Below are 21,409 nucleotides of genomic sequence, written 5' to 3'. Positions count from 1 at the left end.
GGAAGGATCCCTTCAGCCCAGGAGTTCGAGGCTGCAGTGAGCTAAGATGGCACCACTGCACTCCAGCCTGGGCAATAGAGAGAGACCCCTTCTCTTCAAACAAACAAGCAAACAACAAAACAAAAGCATAAACAGAAAAAAGGAGGGAAAGATCTGATGAAGTCAGACTTGAGTATATCTAGGAGTTGGTGAAGAAGGCTGAGATGATCAGGATTATCTATCGATATTGGTGCACCAATGAGCCCATCTTGATCCCTTTATCAGATGAGAATGCAAAATAATGCCATATACTGACTGGTACTTTCCCCCAGGCAACTCTGATTTGTTGATGGTTCATTATCTTTAAAAAGTCATCACGGTATCAGTGCTGTTTCTCAATTACAAATAAAATAAATCAAATTCAAGCTACACTTTTCTACTGGATATGCTATAACTTCTTAATTTTCTGTAATGGAAATTATCCTTTTGCCAACATCTACTCAGATGACTGGACTAATACAGTCATGCCTAGATCAACCTCAGGGATATGATCTGAGAAATTAGTCGTAGGCTATTTCATCACTGTGCGAACATTTTAGAGAGTATTTAACACAAACCTAGATGGTATAGCCTACTCTACACCTAGGTTATATGGTGTAGCCCATTGTTTCTAGGCTACAAACCACTACAACATGTTACTGTATTGAATACTGTGGGGCAGTGGAACACACAGATAAGTATTTGTGTACTTAAACACAGAAAAGGTACAGTAAAAATACGGTATAATAGTCTTACAAAACCACGGTCGTATATGTGGTCAGTCGTTGACGGAAAGGTCCTTGTGTGAAGCACAACTGTAGTTCCAGTTTGAGCGTGACACCGTGTTGAAATTTTAAGAGTTAACCTGCCGGGCGCGGTGGCTCAAGCCTGTAATCCCACTGCTTTGGGAGGCCGAGGCGGGCGGATCACAAGGTCAGGAGATTGAGACCATCCTGGCTAACACAGTGAAACCCCGTCTATACTAAAAAAAAAAAAAAAAAAAAATTAGCCGGGCGTGGTGGCAGACGCCTGTAGTCCCAGTTACTCCGAAGGCTGAGGCAGGAGAATGGCGTGAACCCGGGAGGCGGAGCTTGCAGTGAGCCGAGATCGCGCCACTGCACTCCAGCCTGGGAGACAGCAAGACTGTCTCAAAAAAAAAAAAGAGTTAACCTGTATGGTGAGAGTACATGTGGTTCAGGTTGTTCATATACATATGGCATCACGTTGTTCATACATATTATTATACACTATTATAAAGTATTTTAAACTTCCATGAGCACTGCAATAAAACATGGGAAAATGTTAATGATTTATTAGAGGAAAATAACTGTTACGAATATTGAAGCCCATTCTAAAGATAGAACTATTGAAGCTAAAGAAAATGCCCTAGATAACTACTATAGGTATTGTAAAAACAGTTTCTCTGTGTTTTGAAAACCCAGAAGAGCATATTCAAAAACAAGAATGTACCATACGGAAAGGTATTGGCCATCTCAAAACTCTCACATACGGCAAAGGACTTTGGTCTTCCCAAGATAGCCATCTGGTGGCGCCTAAGTCATTCTCCAGAACTTTGATGTGCCTAGCACATGAAAGCACCCACAAATAATGGCAGGAAAAAAATTCACTCCACATTTTCAAGATTATTGTTAGAAAATTTTCCTCAGGAAGCTCTATGGGTGGCTGAATCTTTTCTTCTCTGTGTTGATCATAACTCTCCAAAAAACTGAGGCTTCAGTTTTTTATCTCCAGTACCGTTGGGGCATTTACAAATGGATTTTATTCAGTTGTCCAAAATTTTTAAAAATTGAACGTGTTTCAACATATTTTCAAAAGTAAAATTGTGTAATTTTGGGTTGGACTGAAGCTTTCTCTTCTAAAAGATTAATACTTTAAATTATTGTTGTCAGATAGGGCTTCCTACAATGATGAAAAAGTTCTATATCTGTGCTGTCCAATTGGTAGGTATGACATGCCACGTGTGACTATTGAGCGTTGAAATAGGAATAGTACAACAGCTGTGTTACCAAAACATAATAACAAGTATTATTCAAAGCTTGCAGATTTTGTTTTTCCACCTGGGAAATACAAAACATTTAGCACTGTTAATGGACAGAGAAATCCACTTCAGTAGTGAAATTCTTAAGATTCTCCCATTAAAACACACACTTTTTGTTCTTATTCTCAAAATCTGAGAAAGCAGCACAAATTTATGGTCTTCTTTAAATCAACATTTGAAAACACCGTTGTAAAATTACAACTGAGACAGTGAAAGAGATCTGACCTAACCAGTTCCATCTTTCTTCTAACTTCCAGGCTGTCCTTGTTCATTCCTGGTCATAGACTGACCTAACTTTGTGAGGAACTTATTTTAACTTAGTTCAGCTTTGAAACAAAGACAATAGCAGCCGTTTCCAAAACACACCCGCTTCCTGCCTGGAGACTAGACTGTTGCAGGACTAACAAATTAGCCACAAGATTTAAGTATGGTTTAGGAGTTATGCAGCTGGAGGCTGCAAGATTCTAAACCTCCCCAAATTGCTCCTAGGGATAACGTCACTATTGTAAAATCTAAGATCAGTGCTTGAGATATTTTGCAGACCCTGTACTCTATGGATCAGCAGGCACCACCCATAATGATAAACTGCCTCATCTGGTCTTGTGGCCCCCATCCAGGAATTGAGTCAACACAAGAGGACAACTTCGACTCCCTCTGATTCATCTCAAACCCGACCAATCAACTTTCCCAATCACTGGTCTCCTACCCACCAAATTATCCTTAAAAACTCCAATCCACTTGGGGAGACTGAGTTGAATAATAATAAAATGAGTCTCCCGCACAGCCAGCTCTGCATGCCCCTGTCTTGATAAATGGTTCTGTCTAGGCAGTGGGCAAGCTGAACCCATTGGGTGGTTACACATTTTCAAATTTTCAGAGCTTTCCTTAGACTAAAATTTTACCATCAGTCCTAAGATAATATGATCTATGATACAAAACTCGCCGTAAAAAAGTTACTATATAGCACTGCTATAGAAATCTATAAAGTGTTTCCAGCGTAGGAGGGCCGATTACAGTCAAGGCACCCAGCTGGAATGGCATGATTTTTTTTTTTTTTTTTTTTGAGACGGAGTCTCGCTCTGTCGCCCAGACTGGAGTGCAGTGGCGCGATCTCAGCTCACTGCAAGCTCCTCCTCCCAGGTTCACGCCATTCTCCTGCCTCAGCCTCCCGAGTAGCTGGGACTACAGGCACGCGCCACCACGCCAGGCTAATTTTTTTTGTATTTTTAGTAGAGACGGGATTTCACTGTGTTAGTCAGGATGGTCTCGATCTCCTGATCTCGTGATCCGCCTGCCTCAGCCTCCCAAAGTGCTGGGATTACAGGCGTGAGCCACCGCACCCAGCCTCTAAATCTTTTTAATAAACTTTCACCCCTGCTCTAAGACTTGCCTTGGTCTTTCCTTCGGCCTTATGCCCCTCAATCGAATTCTTTCTTCCTCCTGAGAAGGCAAGAATTAAAGTTGCTGCAGACTCCTTACAGATAATGGCACAACTAATATGTTGAGATGGTCACACATGCATGTGTGAGGCCCTTCAAAATGTGAGCTGCAGTTAGAATTGGGAAGAGAAGGGAGTGGGGATGTGTATATTTTCTGATTCCCTTCCTCATCTCAGCTTTTAAAACTAGCTAAGTGCTGCTTCAAGTCAGCCAGACACGAAGGCTTCAGTTTATTTAACACAATAAATAATTTCTATTTGGATCCAAAGCTTACATTATGCTTTAATAAATGTTACCCTTAAAAAGTCAGAAACAGTAACAATGAGTCAATGAAATGCATACAAAGTAGGCCGGGCGTGGTGGCTCACGCCTGTAATCCCACCACTTTGGGAGGCCGAGGTGGGTGGATCACTTGAAGTCAGGAGTCCGAGACCAGCCTGACCAATATGGTGGAAACCCCGCCTCCACTGAAAAAAAAAAAAAAAATTAGCCCGACAGGGTGGTGCACACCTGTAATCCCAGCTACTGGGGAGGCTAAGGCAGGAGAATCGCTTGCACCTGGGAGGCAGAGATTGCACGTGAACCGAGATTGTGCCATTGCACTCTGCACTCCAGCCTGGGTGACAGGGTGAGACCCTGTTTCCAAAAAAAAAAAAAAGGCATAAAAGGCATACAAAGTCTAAAATCGGAGGAACAAGAGACAACTGATGGGGGAAAAGAAAAAAGGAGGAGATTGCGATGGGAAGAGAGTGGTGGGGAAATCCGTGGGACAGTTTTCAAACTCTCTGGGTCTGTCCCTTGACCAAGGAACAGCTCAAAAAAGAAGGGATCTGAAGAAAATGATCTGTGGTTTCGCATTTGTTTTCTGTCTTTTTCTTTCTTGCTTACTCTTCCAAAATACTGGGAATTGTAACCAATGTGATTGGGCTTGTTGATTTGGTGCCTTGTTTGTTTTTCGGGTTTTGGAATTCTGAGCCAGTCTGTGCTTCCCCAGCCTCTTTCATTTTGTCTTTCGTCTCCTGACACAACCACCCAGGATGGTGTCAAAGCCTTAGAGCAGAAATGAATCAATATTAAAAGCAAAATAGAGCTTGTTTTCCTTCGTTTCCATGTGAATTCGAAGAATTGATAGAGAATGGAAGTGCCACAAAACAAAAAACAAAACAAAATTGAGGTGAGTCATAGACATGACAGACATGGTTTTGCAAACAATGCCACAACCAGGAGAGGAAAAAAGAAAAAAAAAAACCTTGAGGTGCCGGGGATTGAACCCGGGGCCTCGTGCATGCTAAGCACGCGCTCTACCACTGAGCTACACCCCCCCGTATGCGCCTTGTGCCAAAATATTTCTATGGCCTGTTCCTATTTTCGGGATGGCTAAGAAGCTTTACTTCTTATTCGCTTTACTGCGTATTGTTTCCTGGCTACCTGAGAGAAGGAAAACTGAATGTTATATCGAAAGTCCTGTGCTGGGCCTGGGATCTCCCACTGCAGGTCACCCTCTCGGACGCCAGCTCGACAGCCACCTGTCGGGGTTCATAAGGGAGCCGTTCTGCCTGGCTGCCCCCACAGAAAGGTCTGTGATGGAGGGATCTCTGCCTTGAAAGGTTACCAGGAAACCGCGAGCACAATGCAGGAAGATAAAAAGAAAGCCCTAAACTCCGCCGTGGGAATTTAGGTCCAAGTGGGAGAGAAGACAGGAGGCGAATTGCAGACTGGCTTGGACCGGTCGTAGTTACTGCCCCCGCAGGTTCCCGCGCATAGCCTCGAGGTGGAGAACCTCCGCACGCTGAGTTTCGCCGGCTCTGAGGCTCGGGTGGTGAGTCGCCGAGATGCGTACTGGGAAGAGAAAGGAGCGAGAAGGACGCACCTGCGTTTATGGCGCCACCTCGCGGGAGGAATCCTCCACGGAATAAAAAGTATGCAGAAGCAAGGCGCTTTATGACTGCCTAAACCCTTCGTGCTCCTGGAGAGTTCTTAGACCTCTCCACTCCTTGGCACAGCTGACCTCTCCACTCTTTGGCACACCGGCAGGCGCCTTCTGCCGTTCGCCAAACCTTGGTACTACAGTCAATCCAGAAATGAGCTTCTGGAGCAAATCCTAAATCCCTTTCTGTTTTCTTCTGATTCGCTGTCACCTTTGAGGGACCTGTTTCTCCTTGGAAACCTGGAAACAACATCTAGCCTATAGTACCTCCCCAGGTCCAGGGCTGGCCCTCCCGACCAGTAGAGCCAGTTGGACTGTGCGCCTAGAGGTGGACAGACCGGGGAAACGACATACTGTATACGTACAATGCATGGGCCACAGGCGACCCTATGACCCAGAGATTAAAGAGACTTAGACTAAGTCTTTCGACTGGGTTCAGGTCACACTACTGCCAAAACACCGCACCTCGGCATTTGAGAAAACAACAGAAGCAGAAACGTCTCTTTCTCTGGGCGGGCAGTGAAGCGGACCATGAAAGCTAGCTGAGCTTCTCATTGAAGTAGGTGATAAGACTGTCATTTCAGAGGGGAGGAAATGTACCTGGAGGAAAGAAATGAAGACACAGAGATGCCAAGGGGAATCTGAATAAATAGGCTTTGCTAAGTTCATCCCAGTTTATAACCATTAGATCATACCCCCTTTTGTCCAATTATACTTCTATGGGACTATCCACTTCTTCATCAAACCTAAGCATAAAAATATAGAAAGTCCTTACTTATTGTCAGCTGGTTCTTGGAAACTATTACTTTAAGCAAAACAAAACCAATTTTACCATAGACTAGACTAATTGATACAACAAGAGTTCTATAGCAAATTTCAGGTCACAAAAACACCAAATTTATAAATAAAGACTCTAAACATTTCTAATATTAAATATTGAAATAAATGTGAGCTACACATAAAGTTAAGATTAATAGAAACAAATAATATAATTATTGACCTATTTTTGGTGAATTAGTGACTGCAGTTCTAGAGGTGGTGGGTTAGATCAAGGAATAAATGTTTGCAAAACATCAATTGTAGGGGGCAATTCCTACCAACACACAGTTCAAAAACAAGAATATGGCAGCTGGCTGATTGCTTTAGCACCATATCGTTTACTATAATGCATTTGTAGGATTATAGTATGCTTCCTGAATTTTGATTTTACAGTAACTTGTATTCATTCATGTATTTTTCAACCTGCTTACACCAATTCAAGATCCTGGGTGGCTGAAGCCTAATACCACTCCTCAGGAGGGAACAGGTGGCCATTCCATCATAGGGCTGGCTCATACACACACACACACACTCACTCACACGTATGCTCGCGTGCTCTCTCTCTCTCACTCAGACTGATTACGTAGATATGCTAATGAACCTAATGTGCATATTTTTGGGATGTGGGAGGAAACTCACACAGACAGCGGCTTCCAGGAGAAATAGATATTTTTCTCATCAATGTTATAACAAAATGATGTTGAATGAAACAATATTATTCAAGAGTCTGCTGTACACAGATTTTCCTATTTCTTCTTCATTTCTGAAGGCTCCTGTGTCAATAAAATTTATGTTTAATAGATTCATATGCACTCTTGTTGCCCAGGCTGGAGTGCAATGGTGCGATCTCAGCTCACTGCAGCCTCCACGTCCCGGGTTCAAGCGATTCTTCTGCCTCAGCCTCCCACTTCAGCCTCCCGAGTAGCTGGGATTACAGGCACATGCCACCATGTCCCGCTAATTTTGGAATTTTAGTAGAGACAGCTGTTTAGTAGAGACAGTTCGAGCCAGGTTGGTCTCGAACTCCTGACCTCAGGTGATCCACCTGCCTCGGCCTCCCAAAGTGCTGGGATTACAGGCGTGAGCCACCCTGTCCAGCCTGCTTTTTCCTTGTTAATCTATCTTTTGTTATGAAGTGTCAGCCATGAACCTGGCACTGGGTGGGAAAAGATGTTTTTCTGCCCTAGACCTTCCTATGAGTGCTTTTGGGACAACACTGCAGGAGTCCCCAAAGGTGAAAATTTACCCGGAAGAGTTAATAAAAACAAGTATCCCCAGGCCTTACCCCAGAGACTGAGATGCTGTGTGCTTTCAGAGTCTCCAGAAAAGGGCCCAGGAATCATTATGGGGTCACAGATGTCGCAGCCAGATCATCTTCACATCTGTGGAATCTTGTGTTATTTAATATTTCCCAGTTGAATTTGATACTCAGGCAAGTTTGAAAACCACTGGGCCTGAAAATCTAGCCACAACAACAGAAACTGAAACTAGGATCTGGGGAAAGTTAGCAAGGGGAGGAGAAAGATTGGAAAGTATTACAAGAAAAACTTGGGACTGTAACGTTTCCCCCAAACTGGGAAGGTCCCGGAAGAGCAAATACAGTCCAGCTTAATAAGCAGGTGAGTTTAGTAGGACTTAGATACAGGGTACTCCTGGGTGCGGCAGGACAGCTCTAGAGATCCATGCTGCCTCCTGTCTTACCTGTTTTTCAGTTAATTTTCTGGCTTTTTGCCTATTGTGTTTGAGCAATGAGACTGTTTTTCTTGGGAGGTTCTCAGATACTCTCTGGGATGTTTGTTCTCAAGGACACCTGCTCCTCTGCTGGGCATCGTGGCCTTGGCTCACCACCAGGCCTTCAGGGTTCAGGGAGTAGACATACACTCTTAAGTAACATGGTAGGTGATCTGTTGCACTACAATCCACCCTGCCCCCCAGCTCTTACATTCTTTCTGCCAATCTTGTGTGAGACTCCCTGTGTAGGATGCAAGGAAAGAACCATTCAGGTCTATAATGTATAGCCGTGGCTTGTGCATACGGGCCACATCTACAGTATACGTAGCAGCACAAAAAGCAGAAGCTAACTACAATTATAATGTCTATTAGCAAAACATAATTCTCATAACTAGGGAAATTGTGTAACCAATTTGAGAATGATTAAAGGAAACCTAATTACGTTATATCATGGATCTGAGTTGACAAATGGTTTAAAGTATCTGTGACATTATTCTCTAAATCAGGGAAATAGGTGCAACAGGTAGCACCTAGAAAGGCACATTTTGGGTCTTTGTCATGTTGGCGATTGAGCCTCTAGGTGGAGGCAATCCCTAGTGAGCCTGGGTTGCATTATCAGTGCTATTGTACAAGTCCAGTTCTGTCAGGAGAAAGGCCGAGTATTTTAAGGCATATCACTATTATTTGATAGGGAGAGGTATCTGACTGGTTGTTGACTGCTTCGGAAGTTGCAGCTCAGTCTAGAAAGACATTACCAGCTGCCATGAGTAGCAGAAACAACCTATGGGCATAAACACAGGTGGTTAGTAGGAACCCTCACGGGCGTATTCACTCCTGGCAACATTACTATCATTGTGTTTTCTCCCATTGGCACTATTAGGGACGCCACTGTAGGCTTCAGGCCTGGATTACGAAACCACACGTGGCTTCTTTTCCTAGTAGCAGCCATAATAGCCAATTGATAAGTTTCCAGCCTTGCCCATGCTATCCATACTATAATTACTCCAGCAGGTATGGGTGCTGCCATATGTTGATAAAGTAAGTCTCTTGGAACTCTATCAAGGAGCACAGCTGGGACCACTGCCTCTATGGCAGTTATCATGGCACCCTCCAGTACTATAAAACTAATCCAGTATGGAGGCACATTCCAGCTCAGCTTCAGGTCCCTGTAGCCATCACTGCCTGGCAGATCCACTGGTGTTCTCAGGAACCTGTTTCACCATCTGCCTCAGGAGCATGGCTCAGTGTCTTTGAGGTAACCCTGAGAATTTGTGGGACATGTCTTACAGGCCTTCCTTGCCAACCATTTATAAGGAGTGATGTCATGTGTGCTAGTGGGTGACTCATTTGAAGTTTGTATGGCTTTAGGGAGATTCTTAGTCCAGGAACTTAAAGAGCCATCCTGAAACAGTGCACACATTTGTGTCTTTAACAGCCCATTCTTTCTGTAAGTCCTGCCTCTGTTGGATTGTGGTTTTAAGTGGAACTTCCAGTCTATGTTTTCTTCTTCTTCTTTTTTTTTTTTTCCTGAGACAGAGTCTCGCTCTGTAGCCCAGGCTGGAATGCAATGGCGCGATCTCAGCTCACTGCAACCTCCCCCTCACGGGTTGAAGCAATTCTCCTACCTCAGCCTCCCAAGTAGCTGGGACTACAGGCGTGCACCACCATGCCTGGCTAATTTTTGTATTTTTAGTAATGATGGGGTTTCACCACGTTGGCCAGACTGCTCTCAAACTCCTGACTTCAAGTGATCCACCCGTCTCGGCCTCCCAAAGTGCTGGGATTACAGGCATGAGCCACTGTGCCTGGACCAGTCTATATTTTCTTTTGATGCCCAGTGTTGGGTATCTTTGCTAGACCTATCAATGTACCAGGGCCTAGAAGATATTGGCGGGGTACCCTTATATATGGTGGTTGGCCTGATAGGTGGCTTCACTGCCATGTTGGCTCCCTCCCATAACTGAGACCAAAACCCTACAGGTACCATTCCCATTGGTTGCTTTTGCCCCAAACCTAAATTCATCCCTGTGACATCTCTGGTGATTGCTAATACAGCAATAGAGTCTCTAGTGCTTGGGCTTATTTCACCAATATTTTTGTTTTGTCAAATGCCTCTTGCTCTATTTATGTCATCTCATTTTTTACCTGTCTTTATTAGGGTATATAATGGGTGGAGTATTTGTGACAGATGAGGAATGAATATCCTCCAGTAGCCAGTAAACCCAGGAAAACCTGGAGCTGCTCTACTGTCTGGAGAGCAGGCTACTGCGCTGTCTTATCAATGACAGCTTTGGGTATGTTTCACATCATACCCAACCAGGTAACTCTTAGGAATTTGACAACCATGCCAAGCCCCTGTATCTTTTTGGGGTTGACTTCCTATCCCTCCTTCAGGCTGTCCAAAACAGTTTGTAGGGTAGTCTCCAAATCTGTAGGAGACTCTGAGGTTAGCATGTTATCATTAATATAGTGAAACAGGGAGACCAAGGCAGGCAAAAAGATTATAGACAGCTCCTGTGCAATCATACTGTGACAGATGGTGGGGCTTTGCAGGTGCCCTTGTGGCTGCACCTGGAAAGTCCATTCTTGGCCCTCCTAAGTGGAGGCAAACTGGTCTTGTGAATTTTCAGCTAAAGGAATATTGGAAAAGGTATTAATGAAGTCAATCACAGCATGGATACTTCCCAGCTTCGGTACTGCTTGCTTTAGCAGTTGAGCAATATTGGATACAGCTGCATGTACAGGGAGTACCACTTTGTTCAGCTAGCGGTAATCCACCATCCTCTTCCCGGCATCACCTGGCTTCTTCACAGGCCACACAGGGCTGCTGTAGGGGCTCTGGGCCAGTCTGACTATTTGTACCTTATGCAGTTTCTGGATTGTTTGGGTGATTTCAGAGAGTCACCCCGAGAGCAGGCAGTATTGTTTCATGTTAATTACCTGCAAGTATACAGGTGCCCATTTGGCTCGTCCCCTTTTTCCTTTTGATTACTCTCTGGACCTGGTCCTTATTTTTATCCAGCTCACTGAGGTCTGCCAATGCTTCCCCCATATCATAGATTTCATTTCCCACTAAGAGGCTCACAAGTGTGACCAATGCCCTATATTATTATAAATGCCGTTTTTTTAAATTGGAAATGACCCAGACATTCAACAAGTACTTAAAACAATTTTAAGCTTTTAAACTACACAAAAAGTTCACCTGCAAGCATTTATCTCTTACACTTACTCAATTTATTAATTTTTAGCAGTTTACCTAGATTACTCATGGGAACGAAGACATTAAACAAAGTTACTCATCATTCTGAATTATTTTTCTGTTAAACTGTGAATGTCAGGTGTTCACCTAGGCAAGAACTTTAAACACATGGGCATTTTTGCCAATAACTCAGGAAGTTTAGCTGTTTTCACTGAGCTAACAATATTAAATTAGTCATACTTATCAAAAAATCACACAAAGATCATTCTGTTTTTGGCTGGGTTTACAGACTTATGGCCTTTATGTCAAACCCTGACACCTTAAAATATCTAGCAGAGGCAAATGTAAAACTAATTGGTAAACTGAGACAAAAACGTATGCTGACAATTCTGAAGACATTTCTATTTTCATTTTACCAATAATTTTAAAGCCAGATTATTTATTAAATATTACTAAATTCATATGAACTTGAAAAGCATTTGGACTTAATTTATGAGAACTCATTTATGTATAAGCCATTTGGTAGTATGCTAGGCAAAACACGTAATATACATACATACACATTTAAGCATGTATATATACACACAAATCAATATCCAACAGCTTTTACTTGGAACCATAGCCAGGAGACAACATCATAAATTTATTATTTTACAAAAGATAGCTGGATCAGGCCGGGTACAGTGGCTCAGACCTGTAATCCTAGCACTTTGGGAGGCCGAGGCGGGAGGATCAGCTGAGGTGAGGAGTTGGAGACCAGCCTGGCTAACATGGTGAAACCCCGTTTCTACTAAAAACACAAAAAATTAGCTGGGAGTGGTGACGCACTCCTGTAATCCCAGCTTCTCAGAGGCTCAGGTAGGAGAATCGCTTGAACTTGGGAGACGGAGGTTGTAGTGACCTGATATCTTACAATTGCACTCCAGATTGGTCAACAAGAGCGAAACTCCGTCTCAAAAAAACAAAAAAAAGCTGGATCCAAATTATTTTTCACAAAATTGAGACCTGTTCACATGACTAAACTGTTTGCACTGATAGGTAATCCAATAAAGACTGTGCAACAAAATTTTGGGTAAACCAGTTTCTATAGCAGTTTGGTTTTTAAAATCCTCATTTATCCCATCTCCTTTTTTCTCTGCTTCAAATGAGTTTCATTGTTTACATTTTAGTAAGAACTGGCTATACTGTAGAGAAAAGTAAAATCTCCAAGTGGCTTTGAATTAGTGAGTTTTATTTCAACACCAGTAGCTTAATAATGGCATATTCAACACCAGGTCATGGGGGCAGCAAAGTCAGGCAGAGTCAAAGGAATGAGAAAAAACAGTTTGAGAGAGAAAGTGAGGGGGGGGGCGGGGGGGGCCATCACGAGGGTGGATGCTGTGGAGTATGGAGGCTGTGAAAGACCTGACCTATGGGGGCCCACTCTATTTATTGGCGCTCAAACAAAGAAACAGGCGGTGAGGATCTGGGGGTTGAAAGGAAATGGTGTATCAAGTAAATGAGAAACATATGGCTACTTGAGACAATGGGAGTGCTAGAAGCAAGGAGCCAGCAAGTCTAGCAGACATGCAAGCCCTGCCTCAGCTTCTCCCCCAACACTCAGCTTTTCTCCCAACATTTGAGTCAGGGCGCAGTGTCTCATACCTGTAATCCCAGCACTTTGGGAGGCCGAGGTGGGCGGATCACAAGGTCAGGAGTTTGAGACCAGCCTGGCCAATATGGTGAAACCCCATCTCTACTAAAAATACAAAACTTAGCTGGGCATGGTGGCGGGTGCCTGTAATCCCAGCTACTTGGGAGGCTGAGGCAGGAGAATAGCTTGAACTGAGGAGGCAGAGGCCGCAGTAAACTGAGATCACTGCACTCCAGCCTGGGTGAAAGAGCAATAATCTGTCTCTAAATAAATAAATAGCATATTCAAAATAAGCAGCAACAAAAAATAGAGAAATAGAGTTTTAGGTAACTCTTCTTAACTCTATAGTTGCAGCTTAACCATTTGAGATCTGAATTTTTTTGTTGTAATTTTCCCATCAGTTTAAAAATGTGCACAAGAAAGGACCACACATAATAGGTAACCAGCTGGAGTCCTAAAAAGCTGGCATTCCTTTGAATTTCTGCAGGCGTATCTACCCTTTCTCCCTTTCCTGCTCTAATGCTTTCTCAGGGGCCAGCCTTATTGCAACAATAGCACATTTGCTATCCTTATCCTACTTTAATATCTTAGCCTCTTGCAATATGCACTTAGTCCCTGCCACATTTTCTGAGTATCCCTATACTTGCGCAGCAGTCCACAAAGGTTGAGCGGTGGAGCAATTCCAACCCACCTGCATGTTGCTGACCACCCCAGGATTCCCCCTGCAGATGCCGTTTCCTGACTCATCCTTTGGTCTCTCAGCTCCTGTTTGTGAGGCCAATTGTTATGAGAAAACTTGGGACTGTAACATCCCCCTAAATTGGGAAGGAGCCGAGAGACCAAAGAATGACTCAGACAAGTACAGCTTGACAAGTAGATGAGTTTATTAGGACTTACACACAGGGTACTCCTGGATGTAGCAGGACAGCTCTAGAGATTCATGCAGCCTCCTGTCTCTAAACGACTTTTGTTTTTTTAAAACCAAGTCTCACTCTGTCTCCCAGGCTCCGAGTATAGTGCTGTCATCTCGGCTCACTGCAGCCTCCGCCTCCTGGGTTCAAGTGATTCTCCTGCCTCAGCCTCCTGAGTAACTGGGATTACTGGCACCCACCACCCTGCCCTGGTAATATTTGTATTTTTAGTAGAGACTTGGTTTCACTATGTTGGCCAGGCTGGTCTCGAACTCCTGGGCTCAAGCAATCCACCCACCTCGGCCTCCCAGAGTGCTGGGAGTGCTGGGATTATAGGCGTGTGCCACCGCACCCAGCCTCTAAACTGCTTTCAAACTTATTTTCAGGCTATTTGTCTACTGTGTTTGAGTGATGAGACTGTTTTTCTTAGTAGGTTCCTAGATACACTGCTGGATGTTTGGGTTCTCAGGGACACCTACTCCTTGGCTGGGCACCATGGCCTTGGCTCACCACCTGGCTCTCAGGATTCAGGCAGTGGACATACATCCTTATATAATCTGGTGGGGGACTCTTCACACTACAGAAAGGAAAAGAGGAAACCCATGAGCAGCAGACAGAAGAAGAGGTGAGAGGCAGTGTGCTGGGAGTAGAGACTCAAGGATGCTCAGGATTTGGGTGCTCAGATCTGGATGTGTCCCAGGCCCCCAGTGCATCTGTGCTTCCTCCAGGTAGTACAGAAGAATGAATGCCCCTTATTCTAAAGTGAGGCAACAGAAGGTGTCAATCCTTCGAGTTCAGTTGTTCACAAAGCGTAGGTGCATCAGAATCATCTGGATGGCTTGTTGAAACATATATTGGGAACATCCATTGGAATTTCTGATTTAGTGGGCCTGGGGTAGGGCCCAAGAATTTGCAGTTCTAACAGGTTTCCAGATTATACTGATGGTGATCAGTGGACCAAATTCCAGAACCTCTTACAAGAGACCCGGCTTGTCTTGCCTGAGACTTTTGTGACTCACTGAGTCTCTGGATGGGCTCAGCATTTTCTCAGGTGCAGCTCCTAAACTGTATGTTTGAAGTTCGTTAGTCACATACACCTGCTCTTTGAAACTGTCACAGGGAAGCCAACCCATCTGGTTGTCAGGGAGCAGTGGTAAATGCTCTCACAAGAGGCAAGCCTGCTTAGGGCTGGGCAGCTCCGGTTGCAGAAGGAAACACCAATTTAGCATGTTTGCTTGCTTGCTTTTTTTGCCTGCTTATTTTTAGCACATCTAGTTGAGAATCCAAAACAACAAAATAATAAGACAGACCAGTCAAATGTGTACACTTTACGAGATTCTCAAAACAACAACAACAACAAAGTTTCTGAGTTTGGGAATCTAAGTGGCCTCTACCAAGATCTGAAGTTCAAGTTCTGATCCCTGTGCACCCAAATTACATCTTTCTCCTCCAGGTAGAAAGCTATCAAAATCCAGCTTTTTCCTGGGCACGCTCTTTATAGCATATGCAGCTGGCTCTTCTGCTACTGTCACACTGCTATTGCATAAAAAGGAGTCTTGGCAGTCTTGGCCGGGGGCAGTGGCTCACACCTGTAATCCCAGCACTTTGAGAGACCGAGGTGGGTGGATCTCCTGAGGTCAGGAGTTGGAGACCAGCCTAGCTAACATGGTGAAACCCCGTCTCTACTAAAAATACAAAAATTAGCCTGGTGTGGTGTGGCAGGCACCTGTAATCCCAGCTACTAGGGAGGCCAAGGCAGGAGAGTCGCTTGAACCTGGGAGGCGGAGGTTGCAGTGAGCCGAGATTGCACCATTGCACGCCAGCCTTAGCGACAAGAGCTAGACTCCAAAGAGCGAAATTCCGTCTTAAGAAAAAAATAAGTCTCAAGGGCAGAACCATGAAAGAGCTAGAGTTGTCATACAATTGGAGAGCTAATGATTCAACATTTTGTTAATCATTGACCTTGTTCTCTGTCCTACTCTAAGGAGGGCATAATGTGTGTCTCCTGCAATTGGTCCTGGGAACAATGCTTAAGGTCTAAACTAGCAGAGACTTTAGTGATAAAAAACAAAGAAGGAACCTATTTGAACTGGAAAAAGAAGGTGGATGCTGCAGGATTCAGAGACTTTATGGATTTTAAAAGCAACAAAGATGGAATATGTCCTCAGGAAACACACACACACACACAGGTAGTGTAAGAGATGTGAATGTTGCCTTTCACCAAACTATTAGATAGAGGAGAAGCAGGAATTATGCTTGTTTGTTTGTTTTTATTTGTGGAAGTAGGATGGTATCCAGAAGGGGACGAAGCTGTTTGGTTTTGGACAATAATTTAAAATACTTAAGGGCAACTTCATGGAAATGTCTGATAAACATGACCTGTGGATCAGCCATTGCACTCCAGCCTGGGCGACAGAGCGAGACTCCGTTTGAAAAAATCAAACAAAAAAATAAGTTGGTAAGGATGTATTTTTTTTGTCTATGTTCTGTTTCAACTTATGTAGATTATTGTAAATTGATGTAAACCACATGAGAGGAAAATGTGAATATAAAAATGCAAAGCCCTAGCATTTGCTCACACACACAAATCTTCTGAAATTTCATTATTTTTCCCTTTTCTCCCTTTAAAGACAGACCTATTATTATCTAGGGACAGTGAAAATGAAAAAAGGAGAATAAAAGGGAACAAAATGCAAGAAAGGAAGCTAAGCACATATTTCTGGGTATATTTTCCGAAGACACAGGATGCAAAGTACAAGTGGAAAAGAAAGTGGGGATGGAGCCAAAGTTGAGACAATAAAGGGGGCAGAAATAAAAGAAGGAAAAATGGAGCCAGTCAGAAATTGCCCTTCTCTGAGCAGAAGAAACTGTAGAGAGTAGTTCTGAATGATAACCAGGTAAAGGAGATCAGAAATAGAGTGGGATGCAGGTTAGGAGGCTTAACATTTTCAGGTTAGCAAGGTGAGATTTAAAAGGAGAGGAAAAAAAATCTCCATGAACTCTCAGTTCTTATTTTTATTTTAGAATTAAAGCCCTATGAGAAAGATGACAATTGTATTTTAGGTCACAAAGATCTCAAACCCTAATATTGTCACTATCCAGGATCTAAATCTTTTAGCTCTGTTGTGGCCTCTCTGGAGGAAGGATTAGGACCGTGAATCATGGTATCAGCCATAGCTGTCCTTGGGCAGTTCCAGAAGATGTCCTAAGCCCTAGGAGACCTGATTCCAATTCAATAAAAACGTGAGCCACATATATTCTTTCAGCAGTAAGTGTCCCAATGCTGATGATGAAGATGAAAAAATACCTTCCAGTAGCTTAATTTTTTTTCGGTTTCAATACTTTCAATATATCCAGTTTCAATAATTGCATATAACTTCAAATGTTTGGCTTTAATTGAAAATGTTCACCAAACTTTGAAAATGGGGAGGGGGAGTTGCACTTATTGGAGTTCTATGTATATTTATTGCATCACACACTTAGAATGTGTATTGTACAGGTTCGTTTCCAGTTATTTAAAGGGATTGAGAACTTCAAGCTTGAATCTGAGTGGAGACTCTGACATATAAATACAGACTTATACAGAATTGGGATCATACTGCATATGTTTTTGTTGTTTGCTTTATTCTCAACATTGTATTCAGAACATCTTCCCATGTTATTAAAAATTATTTTAGAAAGGGGAATCCTCTTCAGTTTTTACATTTCATGGCGTTATTTGTTCATCATGGCGATATTATGTTTTGTTAATGGTTGCTGCATAGACAGGGCGCGGTGGCTGGCTCTTGTAATCCTAGCACTTTGGAAGGCAGAGACGAGTGGGTCTCTTGAGTCCAGGAGTTCTAGACCAGCTTGGGCAATATGGCGAGACCCCGGCTCTACAAATACAAAAAAATTAGCTGGGCGTGGTGGCACCCGCCTGTAGTCCCAGCTACTCAGGAGGCTGAGATGGGAGGATCCCTTGAGCCCGGGAGGTCGAGGCTGCAGTGAGCCGTTATAATGTCACTGCACTCCAGCCTGGGTGACGGAGTGAGACCATGTCTCAATAGTAATAATAATAATAATAGGCCGGACGCAGTGGCTCACACCGGTAATCCCAGCACTTTGGGAGGTCGAGGTGGGCGGATCACTTGAGGTCAGGAGTTCCATACCAGCCTGGCCCAACATAGTGAAATCCCGTCTTTACTAAAAATACAAAAATTAGCCGGGTGTGGTGGCGCACGCCTGTAGTCTCAGCCGCTCGTGAGGTTGAGACAGGAGAATCGCTTCCGAGAGGCGGAGGTTGCAGTGAGCCGAGATCGCGCCACTGCACTCCAGCTTGGGTGACAGAGCGAGACTCTGTCTCAAAAACAAAACAACAACAACAAAATAATAATAATAATTGCCGTCTCTTTGGGCAATCGTGGCAGTTTTTACAGTAGAGATTAAGCTACCTTTCTAAAATGCAGTGGGGCATTTTTGTTGCTTTCGTGCTCTGCAACAGTTTATGTAATCCTATATTGGAATAACAAGAAGCACACGATATTATTCCAAATCTTGTACTCATGCTAGTTCATTTTCCATGCCACTCTGGCGTCTTCCTCCTCAGTGTGTCCGGGTCCCTGAGCAAAGCCCAAAGTAGGCACTCTAAAAATTTTGACTGAATATTCGGCGATAATTTGAGCTTTGTTTTCACCCCAAAGAAAATACTATAGAAGAAAACACTAGGAAAAATAGGAGAAGTTGATGGGAAAGATTCTCTTTGTTGAAACGAGTGTAGGGTTCAGGAAGGGAGAAATTTTGCTTTGATTTCATTGTGTTAGAATAACATGTCATTTTGAAGGAACCAAAATTATACTGTGTATTGGACAGACTGGTGTTATAGTTCTACTTCAGGGTTGGAGGTCTCATATCTTTCCTATCCCATCCACACTTTTGGTGACTGTGGGGTTCCCCCAAACACGCTATTGCTCTGTGGATTAATCCACAGCGAGCTGGTGACGCGTTCTTGTCAAGACCAAATCAAACTTGGGAAGTCTTCAAGTCAAGAATGGAAATCACCAAGCTCCATTAAAATAAACAGTATATGTGAACTGAATAACCTACTTTGTTCCGGCCTTAACGCCAACCCTGCACTTCCAACAGAACCATCTTCGAAGCTTCCTGGCCATCACTGCCCCGCCTCCAACGTCGCCATCATTCCTTTCACACCCCCCACTTCCCGAAAGTGCCTTCCGTGCGCTCTCTCAACCTCCTCTTGATTGTTTCCCCTATGGGTTGCAGCATCAGTTCAGAACTGAAAATCTCCCTATCCCACATCTCGAAGTCATTAAAGATTTCAACAGGATTCACATTGATGACCCATCTAACTGCTAGTCCTCTCACAGTTTCTGACAACTGTGTATTAGTTTTTGCAAGTTTTAGAGGGTGTTGTAAATAGTTTTTAGCTGTTAGTGAATTTTAATTTCAAACGAGGAACTTTTTATTAAGCTGGATCTCTGAAGTCAGCGCTTAAAAAGCCCCCTGCCCCACTACGTTACATTCTCTTTGTGTCTTATGTAAGCAACCGTCTTCGGCGGTTGGCCGCGTGGCCTAATGGATAAGGCGTCTGATTCCGGATCAGAAGATTGAGGGTTCGAGTCCCTTCGTGGTCGTCGTTTTTCATTCGCTGGTCTGAAAGATGTTTATTGATTCAGAGCGTTTTCCCTCTTCTTGTTCCGGTCTCGCTGCCAATTAACAACTAAAGGTATAAGTCTTATTTAAAGAGTATATACTGCGTGCCTGCCCTGGGACAAGTGCTTTATAAAAGAACAAAGCTGAAATAGCACTTGGCCTCAAAGAGCTTACTTTCTACTGGACCTAACAGTTGAAATCAAGCAAACGCTGGGAAGAAAACAAAAACAAAAACAAAAAACTGGTTTCCACTCCTGTGGAAGAAGTAAGTAGGCGGATAAAATCAAAAATAAGGGATGGGGGCTTCTTTAGGAAGCATCCATCCTCCTGGAGGTACTGAAGAAATGCTGTTTAGCTGGAAAATGAGTATTTTTCAGGCAGAAGGAATAGCATTTGTTAATTCACTGAGAATCTGAAATCACTAAGTATTTGCAAAGTATCAGGTTGCTGAACGCTTGTGTGTATGTGTTTGGAGCTGGGAGTGGGTGGGGGGCGGGAGAAGGAGTGGAAATCACTACAGAGAAAATCAACAGAAAGAGACGAAGTGAGTTAAATTTCTGGGAACAAGCTCTCTCACAGAAATTCTCTATGGGTGAGACTCTGAACATGATTTAAAATTAGTGTTCTCCAAATTTTCACTAGCTACCAAAAAAGGTAACTGTCATCACCAGGCAAATTGTCATCACTTAAGCCTAAAGGCAGAAACCACCAAAAGCTTTAATCCAAACTGAGCCGTCCTCTAGTGCAACCTGTATTAGGGTAGTCATGATAGGTTCAATTTTTGCAAGCGGGCCAGTGCCATAAATTGACCTGAACATTACTACAAAGAAAGCACAGTGAGCGCACGATCAAGCAAGTTTTCATCATTTTTAATTGAGCTCCAGTCGCTTCTTGAGGAACAGGAAGCTAAAATTGATTCTCAAGAACATTTGTTTCTGTGAGAATACGTGGTAACTGAATAAGAATTCTTTAAAAAGAAACAATGCAATTCCCAGATTTAACACCAACGCCAGTTAACATTTACCGAATGCATACACTGTGGCTGCGCTATTCCAACTATGAGAAATGTATTGATAGTCTTATTTTACAGATGTAGAAACTGACACCTAGAAGGGTATAATACATTGCCCAACACAACTAACAAAGAGTAAAGCTGGAAACTTAACCAAAATATGTTATTTCTGGAGCACAAGTCTTAATGTTTAAAACAACATTTTGTTGTTTAATGGCATGATGCAGTGTGGTAAAATATATATAATATAAAATGTCACTTTAACTTTTTTTTTTTTTTTTTGAGACAGAGTCTGAGACAGAGTCTTGCTCTCTGTGGCCAGGCTGGAGTGCAGCGGCGGGATCTCGGCTATCTCGGCTCATTGCAACCTCCGCCTCCTGGGTTCAAGCGATTCTCCTGCCTCAGTCTCCCAAGTAGCTGGGAGTACAGGCGCGTGCCACCACGCCCACCCAAGTTTTTGTATTTTTAGTAGAGACGGGGTTTCACTGTGTTAGCCAGGAAGGTCTCCATCTCCTGACCTCTTGATCCACCCGCCTCAGCCTCCCAAAGTGCTGGGGTTACAGGCGTGAGCCACCGCGCCAGGCCCTTGTTTTGGTATTTTAAAGAGACAGGGTCTCATTCTCATCGCAGTCTCAAACCCCTGGGCTCAAAGGCTCCTCCTGCCTCAGCCTCCCGTGGAACTAAGACTAGTCATGTGTCACAACACATGGCTAATTTTTAATTTTTTGTAGAGATGTGGGGGGCAGCGTGGTCTCACCATGTTACCCAAGCTGGTTTTGAACTCCTGGTCTCAAGCAGTCCTCCCTCCTTGACCTCCCAAAGTGCTTGGATTACAGGCATGAGCCACAGCCCCTCACCTTTTCTGTATTTTGAATTCGCCTATTCTAGATATTTCACATAAGTGGAATTATACAGTACTTGCCTTTTTGTATCTGGCCTATTTCATCACTAAACAAAATGTTTTCAAGATTCATCCATCTCACAGCATATACCAGCATATCTCATATAT

At 43.5% G+C, this 21,409-nt stretch overlaps 2 non-coding genes across 2 annotated transcripts; one reads left to right on the top strand and one right to left on the bottom strand.

Annotated features, from left to right (window-relative positions):
• Positions 1-4,766: 4,766 nt before the first annotated feature.
• Positions 4,767-4,838, bottom strand: TRNAA-AGC. Its single transcript has one exon. It is a non-coding gene; the product is annotated as a tRNA-Ala (tRNA).
• Positions 4,839-19,296: 14,458 nt separating this feature from the next.
• TRNAR-CCG lies at positions 19,297-19,369 on the top strand. The gene has a single exon. It is a non-coding gene; the product is annotated as a tRNA-Arg (tRNA).
• The last annotated feature ends 2,040 nt before the right edge of the window (positions 19,370-21,409 follow it).

The sequence above is a fragment of the Colobus angolensis genome, unplaced genomic scaffold (genome assembly GCF_000951035.1).
Source record: "Colobus angolensis palliatus isolate OR3802 unplaced genomic scaffold, Cang.pa_1.0 Scaffold237, whole genome shotgun sequence".
Lineage (NCBI taxonomy): Eukaryota > Metazoa > Chordata > Mammalia > Primates > Cercopithecidae > Colobus > Colobus angolensis.
This window is presented reverse-complemented; position numbering and strand designations above follow the sequence as displayed.